This window comes from Drosophila serrata, unplaced genomic scaffold, assembly GCF_035046125.1.
Source record: "Drosophila serrata isolate PLE 108 unplaced genomic scaffold, ASM3504612v1 contig_338, whole genome shotgun sequence".
Taxonomy (NCBI): Eukaryota; Metazoa; Arthropoda; class Insecta; order Diptera; family Drosophilidae; genus Drosophila; species Drosophila serrata.
The window spans coordinates 75,788-86,180 of NW_028257236.1; positions in this window are offsets into that span (position 1 = coordinate 75,788).

Genomic DNA, 10,393 nt, shown 5'->3' on the forward strand with positions numbered 1-10,393 from the left:
CTTCCGTGCGACTATGTGAATCAGCAATCCGTCCAAGATTTGTTGCGTAGTGGCCAGGGTACGGATTGCTCGCAGATGCGAATTCATGCAATCGCTTAACTCCCGAAGACCCTTGGCTGATCCCTTCTCGACACCTTTTAACCCAAATATTGCCTGTACGTGTGCCTCAAAATGTAGAACTTTATTATCGAATCGATTTGTAAGTAAATCCAAAGCCTTTTTATAATTGGCATTCGAGGGCTCAAGCGACCACCTAAACTTGACCTTAGATATTGTAATTTTTCAATATCACTTAGCTCGTCATCATTTCCGATGACCGTGCTGAACGTCGCAATAAAATCCGGCCAATCGAAATAGGATCCATGGAACCGAGCTATCTCCAAAATTGGCAATCGAGGCTTCCTAGATCGGAAAGAAAGATTCGGATGATTAATAATGTCGATGGATGTTGAATTTGCAGCGGTTGCAGCCGGCAATTGCGATTTGCGAAGCGTCGCTAAACCTCGATTTATCTTCGCCTTCACATCCATGAATGCCGTGGAGAATTCGATTCGCTGGTCGCTCTCTATCTCCACAAAGTCCAATTTTTCCAGCGAAGTCTGTGCGGAATCAAAGGCCAGGTTTATGGAATTAATCCACTCCAGTCGTGCCAGTAAATCAGCTTCATCAAACTGATCTACAGTCTCCGGGTTTATATAATAATTCATCAATCTCAATTGCCGCAAAAGGTATTGGGCTTTGGCTCGGTAGAAGTCCACGTCGCTTGGCGGGTCATTTTGATGCTGAACCGAGTTTTCCGTGTTAGACTTTTTATTTTCTCACGCGAAAAGAATTTATAAAAGAAAAATGTCTGACCGCTTCGGTATGTATGAACCCGTTTAGTTTTCACCGCGCAAAGTTAGAGGTTAATCAGCGTCACCGAGATGCAACGGAACCTCGACAATGTTGTTGTTGTAATTGTCTACCTCGAATCAGGGAAGTTTTGGTACACGCGCGTCTATGCTATATATGCATTTATATATATATATATATGTTCAATAGGCGCTATTTACGACGCTTAAGCGCGACCCTTAAGCAATAATAACTAACGCTCGAATTAGGTTGATTAAATGCTGTGTATTTCGTTTTCACTTCTCTGGTCGGAGCTGCAACTACCGATCGAATGCTTGACTTTACCATATATAAAAACGCTTACAATGTAGCTTAGCATAAAGATAAGGCGACAGAAGAAGAACAGATAGAGAAATAGATAACGAAAGAGAAAAGCTAAGAGCGTGGCAGGTGCAGCCATACACCTGCTAGCGGTCTGCTCCGTACACATACAAAAACAAATTATTAACTTAATAATAGTTATAGTAAGAACGTAACAGCCATTTAATTAACCATCAAATTTGTACTTAAAATATAATAAATAAAATAAGCATAAATATTTGATCCGCAGCAATATTAGCCCCGTTGTGATAAAGGCACAGATATTTGTGGAAAATCTTTGGTGTTAATGATGGGCTGAACCGACGAGCATCCTCACGGATTTCTAAACAATTGAATAGTTTTACTCTGATTTGTAGGCATTAGCCTTAAACAATGCATAGACGGCAAAACCCCCAATATGCATAGCTCGCACACTTCATCGAATCTTGCAGTTCTTCTCCAATAGAAGGACATCGATATCAGTCTAGTTTAAGAACCATTAAACCATGGTCAAGAACCATTGAACCATGGTCAAAGGATATACAACACCATCCACCAGCTCGTTGAAAACAGCCTTGACGCACTTATCTATCCCAACTCAGGTTTAAAGCAACGGACGGGACAGTTATACGCATAGCCTCCGGGTACATAGCCCACGAAAAACCAAAGCATTCACGAGTGTGATGTCGAGGATACAAGAACGACGCTCATCCTCGGGTGTGACACCAACGCAAACGCAAGGCACACACTGTAGGAAAATAAGGAAACAAACTAGAGAGGCGAGTCTCGTTTCAGTAGTATTATATGTCACAACGAGGGTGAGATGGCGGGAAATATTCGCGAACTTTCAGTGTGACTTTTTTGGAACTACCAAAGGTAATTGTATGTCTGACAATACAAATTAAACGTATTTATAAATGTATCTTAGTTTACGTGTTTTGATTTTTATGTCTTATAGTGCAACCTTAACTTTTTATATGGGTATTTTTAAGCTTTAAACTAACAAATTTGTTAATGTTCTGTGGATTACAGCTAAGTAATGGCACAAAGTTGCAAAAGGGTTAAAATGAAAAGTTATTACTAATAGTATCCTTATTCTCCCACAACTAACTGTTTTTGAAACTTTTTGTTCCTTTTTTTTTAATTTGACTAGCAACGTATGATCTTGGCCACGCTTTACTTTTTGAAGTCTGGTCTGGATTTGATCCCTTACGACACTACATATTTTCGAAAGTTTACTATGATGAAAAATTCACCCAGTAAATATTAAAAAAAAAATATTAAAATAAAATTAAATGTTATATTTTTTATATTCATAACCATTTGCTGGGATGCTCTTGTAAAACACACGCTATGTGGCAAGCCGGCAATTTGAGGATAAAGGATGTTTATTTAAAATGAGTCACCAACTAAATAAGAGCGTCCAAAAGTAAATTATAAGGATGCTGGCTATAGGCCAACTAAACAGCATAACATAAATATATAATTAAACAAACGAAATGGGTTCGATATCTAACCCGCACATTTCAAAACAGTTCATGTAAGGCAGTTGGAATAGCTTACATCGAAAATGAAGCTCAAAATAACTTACAAAAAAAGATGAGGTTTGTGAAGCACTCTCACATGTTTATGAGTGTTTACTTATTTTCAGATTCGGTGTTGATGGTTCTACAGGTTACAGCTTCCATGACTAGATTCATCATTCCAAGTGAACGGACATGTTTTTTCTTGCGTTCTCGTTTTGTGGTAAAGTTTGCAAATATCCACCGGGGTTAACTTAAATTTTCTATTTTGTGTCAATAACTTCCCGTTCACTTCGCGTGTTCATGAAGCTATTCTGACTTGTGTTTATAATTGGTTTTATTTCCCGATTTAGTTGTGCTGCTAGTGCTAGCTTTTGCATATTTTGTATTCCTTTTTGTGCCTTCTTCGTTTTGCTTTTGTTTGCCCCGCAACAGCTAAACGTTTAAAGTATATATCTCCCACGCTCTCCCGCACTCTCGCTTTCGCTGTGCCGCTGCGCTTCATATCTTATCTCCCACGCTCTCGATGTGACCAAAGATAAGAAGTGAATTCTTATCTTTATAGCTCTGTTGTCTTTATACCCTTGCAGGGTATTATAATTTCAGTCAGAAGTTTGCAACGCAATGAAGGAGGCTCCTCGCCGGTGATTTCTATTTTGTCCCCTAGGGGGGTCGCAAATATTGACCCCTCAAAGTCCCGTGTATAATGACATATCTGCCTAGGGTGTTAGGCCCGAAATACCGGCCGACAATGGCACTGCAGATAACCAAATTGCCTTGCCAAAAGCAATTATAGCGGCTCCACCGACGATACATATTTTTGTTTCGCGGCTCTTCCATGATCAAACATCGGAAGATGTTCTCGCCTGTATAAAAGGCAACACCAGAGCCGAAAAAATTAAGATAAAGGTGGAAAAGTTTAAAGTTTCTTACGCTAAAGACATTTTATCTTTCAAAATAAATGTCCCTAACGAGCTCTTTAACACTATTTGCTCTCCCAACTTCTGGCCAAAGTACATTGTTGTTAAGGAGTTCGAAGCGAAGAAAAAGAAAAAGCAGCCTGTAGGAATAACTCTTCCCAGGTCTTCAAATCCCGACCCAAAAAACTAACCTACTTCCTAGGTATATCCTATTAGAATGCAAAAGGCTTACGTAGTAAGCTTTCTAACTTGTATTCTGATAGCCTCCGGTTAAAGCCAGAGATTCTGAGCTCTGAAGTTTTTCCAGCTGTTTTCACAGTATATCGGCTAGATCACCCTATCAGACGCGGGGGAGGAGTTCTTATAGCGGTGGACTCCTCACTCACATCAGAATTATTAACCTTTGAGGAATGCAACGATGTAGAATTCCTCTGTGTGAAGCTATATATCAAAGGTAGCCCCATTTTTTTTCCTATTTATTGGAGCCACCTTTCCGCTATTCAGAATGTTTCCAGTAGACATTTGGATAGAGACCAGTTGGTAGTCCTAGGTGATTTTAATATCCCTGGTGCTATTTGGTGCTCAAATAATTCCACCAAGACTGTCCTAACTTCTACACAACATGACTTTATCGCTGGCTTCTTTGACATTTCGCTGTCTCAAATCAACCATGTTCGAAATTCCTTACAGCGCTGCTCGATCTTTGTTTCGTCTCTGATCCTGCGAGTCAGTTTAGCCGGGCTGGCGCCTCTGACGCAGCCCGAAGATCCGTATCATCCAACTTTCGATGTGACTCTTGATATTGGGTCTGACGTACAGAATATATCTGACCGTCCAGCCAAGAAATTCCTATGTTTTCGCAAGACGGACTTTGAACGGCTAAATAATTTTATATACGTGTTCAATTGGTCCGATCTATACTTGTGCACTGACATGGCATTTGCCGTGGATATTTATTACAATGCCATGAATTAATTTTTTACTGAATGTGTTCCGTTATACTTTCCGTCAAGCTCAAATAAACCGCCGTGGTTTACTGAAGAATTTAGCCGACTTAAAAATAAAAAATCTAGGCTGTATGCTTAATTTAAATTCATTCTCAATCTGCCCTTTCATCTTATTTATCAGCTCGGTCAAACTTTACAAACAACTTATTCAAACTCTTTGAATTTAAACCAGACCTATTCCTACGACATACCCAAATCAAACTTAATTTTCTGTCGTAGCCTAAACGAAAGCTCTTTTCTTTCAGATCTTCATCGTGTCAAGCCAGTTTATTCGCCAGGTCCCGACGGAATTCGTGACTGTGTGCTCAGGTATTGTGCCGACGCCCTGTGGTATCCCCTTCTGAAATTGTTTACCTTATTCTTGGAAACCTCCCACTTTCCCATTATTTGGAAGGAATCGATTATTATTCCTCTCTACAAAAAGGTAGCAAATTGGATGCCAGCAATTATAGAGGAATCTCTAAGTTGTCGGCCATCCCTAAACTTTTTGAAAACATCACCCCTTACTTAAAGCACCTTTGTAGATCAGTTATTTCTACATATCAACATGGTTTTATAAAGCGAGGATCAACAACAGCAAACCTTTTGGAGCTCTCTTCCTATATTATTAAGGGTTTCCATAATAACTTTCAGACAGATGTAATCTGTACTGATTTCAGTAAAGCATTTGACTCTGTTAACCATTCCCTCCTCGTAAGAAAAGTCGATTTAATGGGTTTTCCAAGTGATCTTCTTATTAGATCTTAAGTTATCTGAATGGCAGGACGCAAAAGGTCCTCTTTAAGAATAATTTATCTAATGTTCTAAGGGTTACATCTGGCGTCCCGCAAGGAAGCCATTTGCGAGTCTTTTGGTTTACATTATCTATAATTGACCTGCCCAAAGTTTTGATTAACTCCAGAGTGCTTTTGTAAGCGGATGACGTCACGCTTTACGTGCAATACAATGACGTCGTCTTCCAGTCGAATTTACAAACAGATCTCAATAATTTTCAAACTTTGTGCCGTGTAAACTTATTAAACTTAAACGGGAAAGAATTTATTCAGTCGATGATTTGGGCGTCCGCATAGACCCAAAACTTGACTTTATTGATCATAATTCGTCTATGGTGAATAGAGCCAGCGGTGTGCTTGGATTTATTAAACGGTGGTCGAAGGAATTCAATGACCCGTGTGTCACTTAATCCTTATATACCTCTTTAGTTCGTCCTATCTTAGAATATGGATGCTGCGTTTGGAGCCCTCAGTACGGCGTCTATAGCAACCGCATCGAATCGGTTCTAAAGGAATTTTTACTTTTTACTCTACGCGTTTTAAATTGGGGTGCAAATCAAGGATTACCTTCCTACTCAAATAGACTCTTATTAATAAACTAACCGTCCTTAGCCAATCGTAGAACGATGCTAGGAATAACCATTATTTATAACCTTATCCATGGTGATGTGGAAAGTGCTGACTTGTAGAGGCTTCTTAATTTCCACGTACCAAGTAGAAGTACTAGATCTTATATACCACGAGGTTTGTGTCACTGTAGAACCTCCTTCGAACTAAATGAATCTTTAGAGTCTTATGTGCAAATAATAATGATTTGTACACAATAATCTCCAACGTAGATACCCTTCCCAAATTAAAATCTTTAATACTAACACACTTAGTAAACATGCAAGCAAACAACCTGACCGGTAGTCAATTTCCTCGTAGTCTCGTAGCCCAAAATTATAGCGAAACTAATTCAAAATAAGGGTGGTTATTTCAGATGGTTAGGTTATGTTAGGTTACAGTGGTGAGACCCATAGCTGGGGCCTCCAATTAGAGCTTAGCTCCGTTTTTTTTTTTTTTTTTTTTTTACTTGGACGTTGATGCACTAAGGTCAGTACATTCAAGTGGCCCGTATGACACCAGGAACGTGCCTGTTAGGGTTAGGTGTTAGTAGGCGCGATGGAAAATAAGGTAAGGAAACCTAGGATTGCTGAAACTTTCAGCTTTCCTATGTTTCCCAGTGACTCCATCTGGTAGGCACCAAAGTGGCGAAATCTGATGTGGTTTAGCGCTGGGCAGAAGCAGAGCAGATGTTCCGGTGTCTCTTGCTCTGTAGGTTGCTTACAGCTTTTTCAGGTTGTATTTTGTGGTAGTCCCATCTTCATTGCGTGCTATCCGATCGCCTAACGTCCGTTGGTAACTGCCGTGATCCTGCTAATATCCCGCTTGCTGTTGGATAGCAGTTCACTGGTTCGTTTTTTGTCATACCTCGGCCAACATTCCCTTGACCTTCTGTGATCACTCTTACTTATCCATTCTTTATTAGCTATCTGCTTAAAGTGGTCATGGATCCTCGTCTGGATCGCGTTTAGGGAGATCGGTAATTCGAAGTCAGTTTTTAGCCCTGCCGAGCCTGCACGGGCTAGTTCGTCTGCCTTCTCGTTTCCTGGGATCTCGTTGTGTCCCGGTACCCATGTTACTTGTACCTTATTTTTGTCAGCAAGTCTATTAAGTGCCTTCTTGCATTCTGCCACTAGTCGTGAGTTCGTTTTCACGGCAGGTAGGGACTTTATAGCCGCTTGGCTATCCGAGTAGATTCGAACTGTGTTGCCCCTGAGGTCCGGCCTTAAGGAAAGTTCGACTGCTTCCCTTATGGCTAGTACCTCAGCCTGAAAGACCGTCGCTGAGTTAGAGAGATTAAAAGCCTTTTCGATTCTCCAATTTTCAGCGAAGATCCCAGCCCCTACGCCGCAGCTCATTTTTGAGCCATCGGTGTAGGGGGACACCCCGTTCTCCACTACTACTCTGCCCCTACTCCAGTCTTCCCTTGATGGGTATGATGTCGAGAATACGTTCCCGAATTTTATTTCCGCGATCATGTAGTCGGTCTTAACGTCTGTGTTAATGCCGCTGTTTCCAAGGATCTTGCCGTGCCCGGCGCCGTAGTCCCTCCAGCAATTTCTCGCCTTCAGTCTTACTGCGCTCTGTGCCGCAGTGTCCTTCACGAACGCCTCTATCGGCATTATATTCAGGATAGCGTTGAGGGCAGCCGCGGAGCATGAGCGCATTGCACGAACGGCCCCCGCACTCGCTGCCCGTTGTTTTCTTGTCAGCTTCGTTCTGTTGTAAGCCCTAGTTAGTGCCGGCCACCATACTTGGGCTCCGTATGTTAGTATTGGCCATACCACTGCTGAGTAGAGCCATAAAATTATCTTTGGGTGCAGTCCCCATTTGTTCCCAATCATTTTCCTTCTTGTTTTCTTTCCATGAGAGCATTTTATCTAAAATTTCTCCTTGATATATCTTAGTTCTTCGTGTGAAGAGCATGAGCTCCGTTTTAGTGGGGTACCTAGTGATACCTAGTCCGCAGGTTTTTGCCCATTTATTTAATCGGCCAAGCGCACCCGTCATTATTTCGCTAATAACGTTAGGGTAAGGTTCTGATACTAGCAGTACTACGTCGTCTGCGTACGCAACTGCTATAACTCTAACCGTATTGAGATCTGTCAATATGGCGTTCATATTAGTGATCCAGAAAAGGGGCGATAATACCCCGCCCTGAGGTGTGCCTCTCTTCCCAGTCCGCGTGAGGCGAGTGCCACTCAGTTCGGCTGTGATCGTCCTGCTTTTTAGCATGACCCCGATCCACTCTCTGATGCCTCTCTCAATACCTAACAAGTTGGGGAAGCCCAGGATAGAGTCGGGGCTCACGTTATTGAATGCGCCTTTGATGTCTAGGAAGGCTGCCATTGTGCATTGCTTGTGTTGTAATGTCTTTCCGACATTATGTACAACTACGTGTAGCGCTGTTTCCGTTGTCCTATGCTGCGCATCCGAGAGTTGATGTCCCTCTAGAGACTCCCGGATGTGGACGTCCAGGAGTCTCTCTAGTGTCATCAGGGCGAAGGAGGTGAGACTTATCGGTCTATAATCCTTTGCTACGATATGCCCCCTTCTGCACGGTTTCAGTATAAAGATGACTTTTGCCTCCCTCCACAGCAGTGGGATGTGCGTCAGTCTTAAGCAAGCTTAGTAAATGGCTTTTAGCCATTTGCAAATGCTATCCTTGGCTGATTGTAGCATTGCCGGTATTAAGCCGTCTGGACCCGGGCTTTTATACTTATCGAAAGAATCTATTGCCCATTGAATTCGCACAGTGGTAATGATGTCTTCCGTAGGTGTATCCATTTAAGTGTTCGTTCACTCCTCGGGTTCCGATCTCACTCTTAGGCTTCCTGGGATGTGGGTGTCAACTAGTAGCTCTAGTGACTCCTCAATTGTCGTCGTAGCAGAACCGTCTGCTCTGTTGATCAGGGTAGGGCTTATGTGCCCTTTGGCGAGAATTTTGCTTACTGTCGCCGTGTCCTTTATGCCTTCTAGTGACTCGCAGTAGTTTTGCCAGGACTCTTTCTTGGCCTTGTATACTGCCTTCTTGTAAATTTTTTGTGCTTCTTTATATGTTCCCCAGTCCCGGGCTACATTGCTGTTGTTGAAGGACTTTCTCGCGCTCTTTCTGAGCTCTCTTAGTTCCTTTGTCAACCACGGTGAGTATTGCTTCTTCGAGAATGTTAGTTTACAAGTCTCTTTGAAGGCGTTGTTCAGGATATTCGTTAGCTCCTTTACCACCTTGTCGAGTGCCTTTACAGTGGATAAGATCTTGATCCTCCTGCCGTTTACTTTGGATTGAACAATTTCGCTGAATTTGTCCCAATCCGTCTTTCGGGGGTTTCTTCTTGGCACATGTTTCTTAACTGGTGTCGTTATTTCAAAGAAAATGTACCTATGGTCTGAGAAGGAGTGCTCTGTCGAAACCCTCCAGTTCTCGACCCTGTAATTATTCTGTTATATTAGTAAGGTGAGATCTAACACCTCTTCCCAACAAAATTTTACGTGCTCGGAAAGATGAAGGTCGGCGTATTACCCTTATTACATATCGTAACATTTCTAAAAATAATATTATCAAAGAGTGACTCACCTCTATCGTTTGTCTCCGAACTCTCCCAGAGCGTGTGCCTCGCATTCGAATCACACCCGAGCACCAGTCATCTTCATCACTTCCGCCCATTGCAGCATCTTGACTACCGGCTCAGGCGGGGCCGGCTCGTCATGGGCCATGTACGCCGATGCTGTAGTGACTCCGCTCCCATCCGCCGCTACGAATCTGGCCACTGCTAGGTCAGGTGTGCTGAGATTGGGACAGAGAAAAGCATTAAAATGATTCTTAATTACTATGCAAGCTCTCGACCTACCATTCGACTTTTTGCACAGTAGTGTGTATCCTTGTATCCTTAGTCCAGCGACTTGCCCGTCCCGGGTCCAAGGCTCCGGTATCAAACCGATGTCGATATCCTCCCTCCCAGATGCGAGCTCTGGGTCTCCTTGGGATCTCCCTGGCGTGAACTAGCCTAATCTTAAGGCCAGCCCATATGTCGCTAATCTTAGCAACACACTCGTCGCACCTGATGACCCGGTGCCCTCTAACCACGTCTGAGGAGTCGAAGGAGGAGAACTTGGCCTCGATCTCCTCCCACTTCTCCGACAGCAGGCGACCGTCGTCATGGAGCTCGTCCACCAGTGCCACGCGGCTAACCCTATGGGTCCTTCGCTCTCTTAGGTGCTCACTTCCTGTGAGCGAATTCGCTTCGCCTTCGAGGGCTGGAACGCCGCCGGGTTTGCCGCTTTGTACTGCTCAAATTCCGCGTTCTCCGTAAGGAATTTGGCCTTGTCCTCGGCATCCCGAGGGTCAGTTTTGCCCTCAGCCTCGTTCTTGGCTA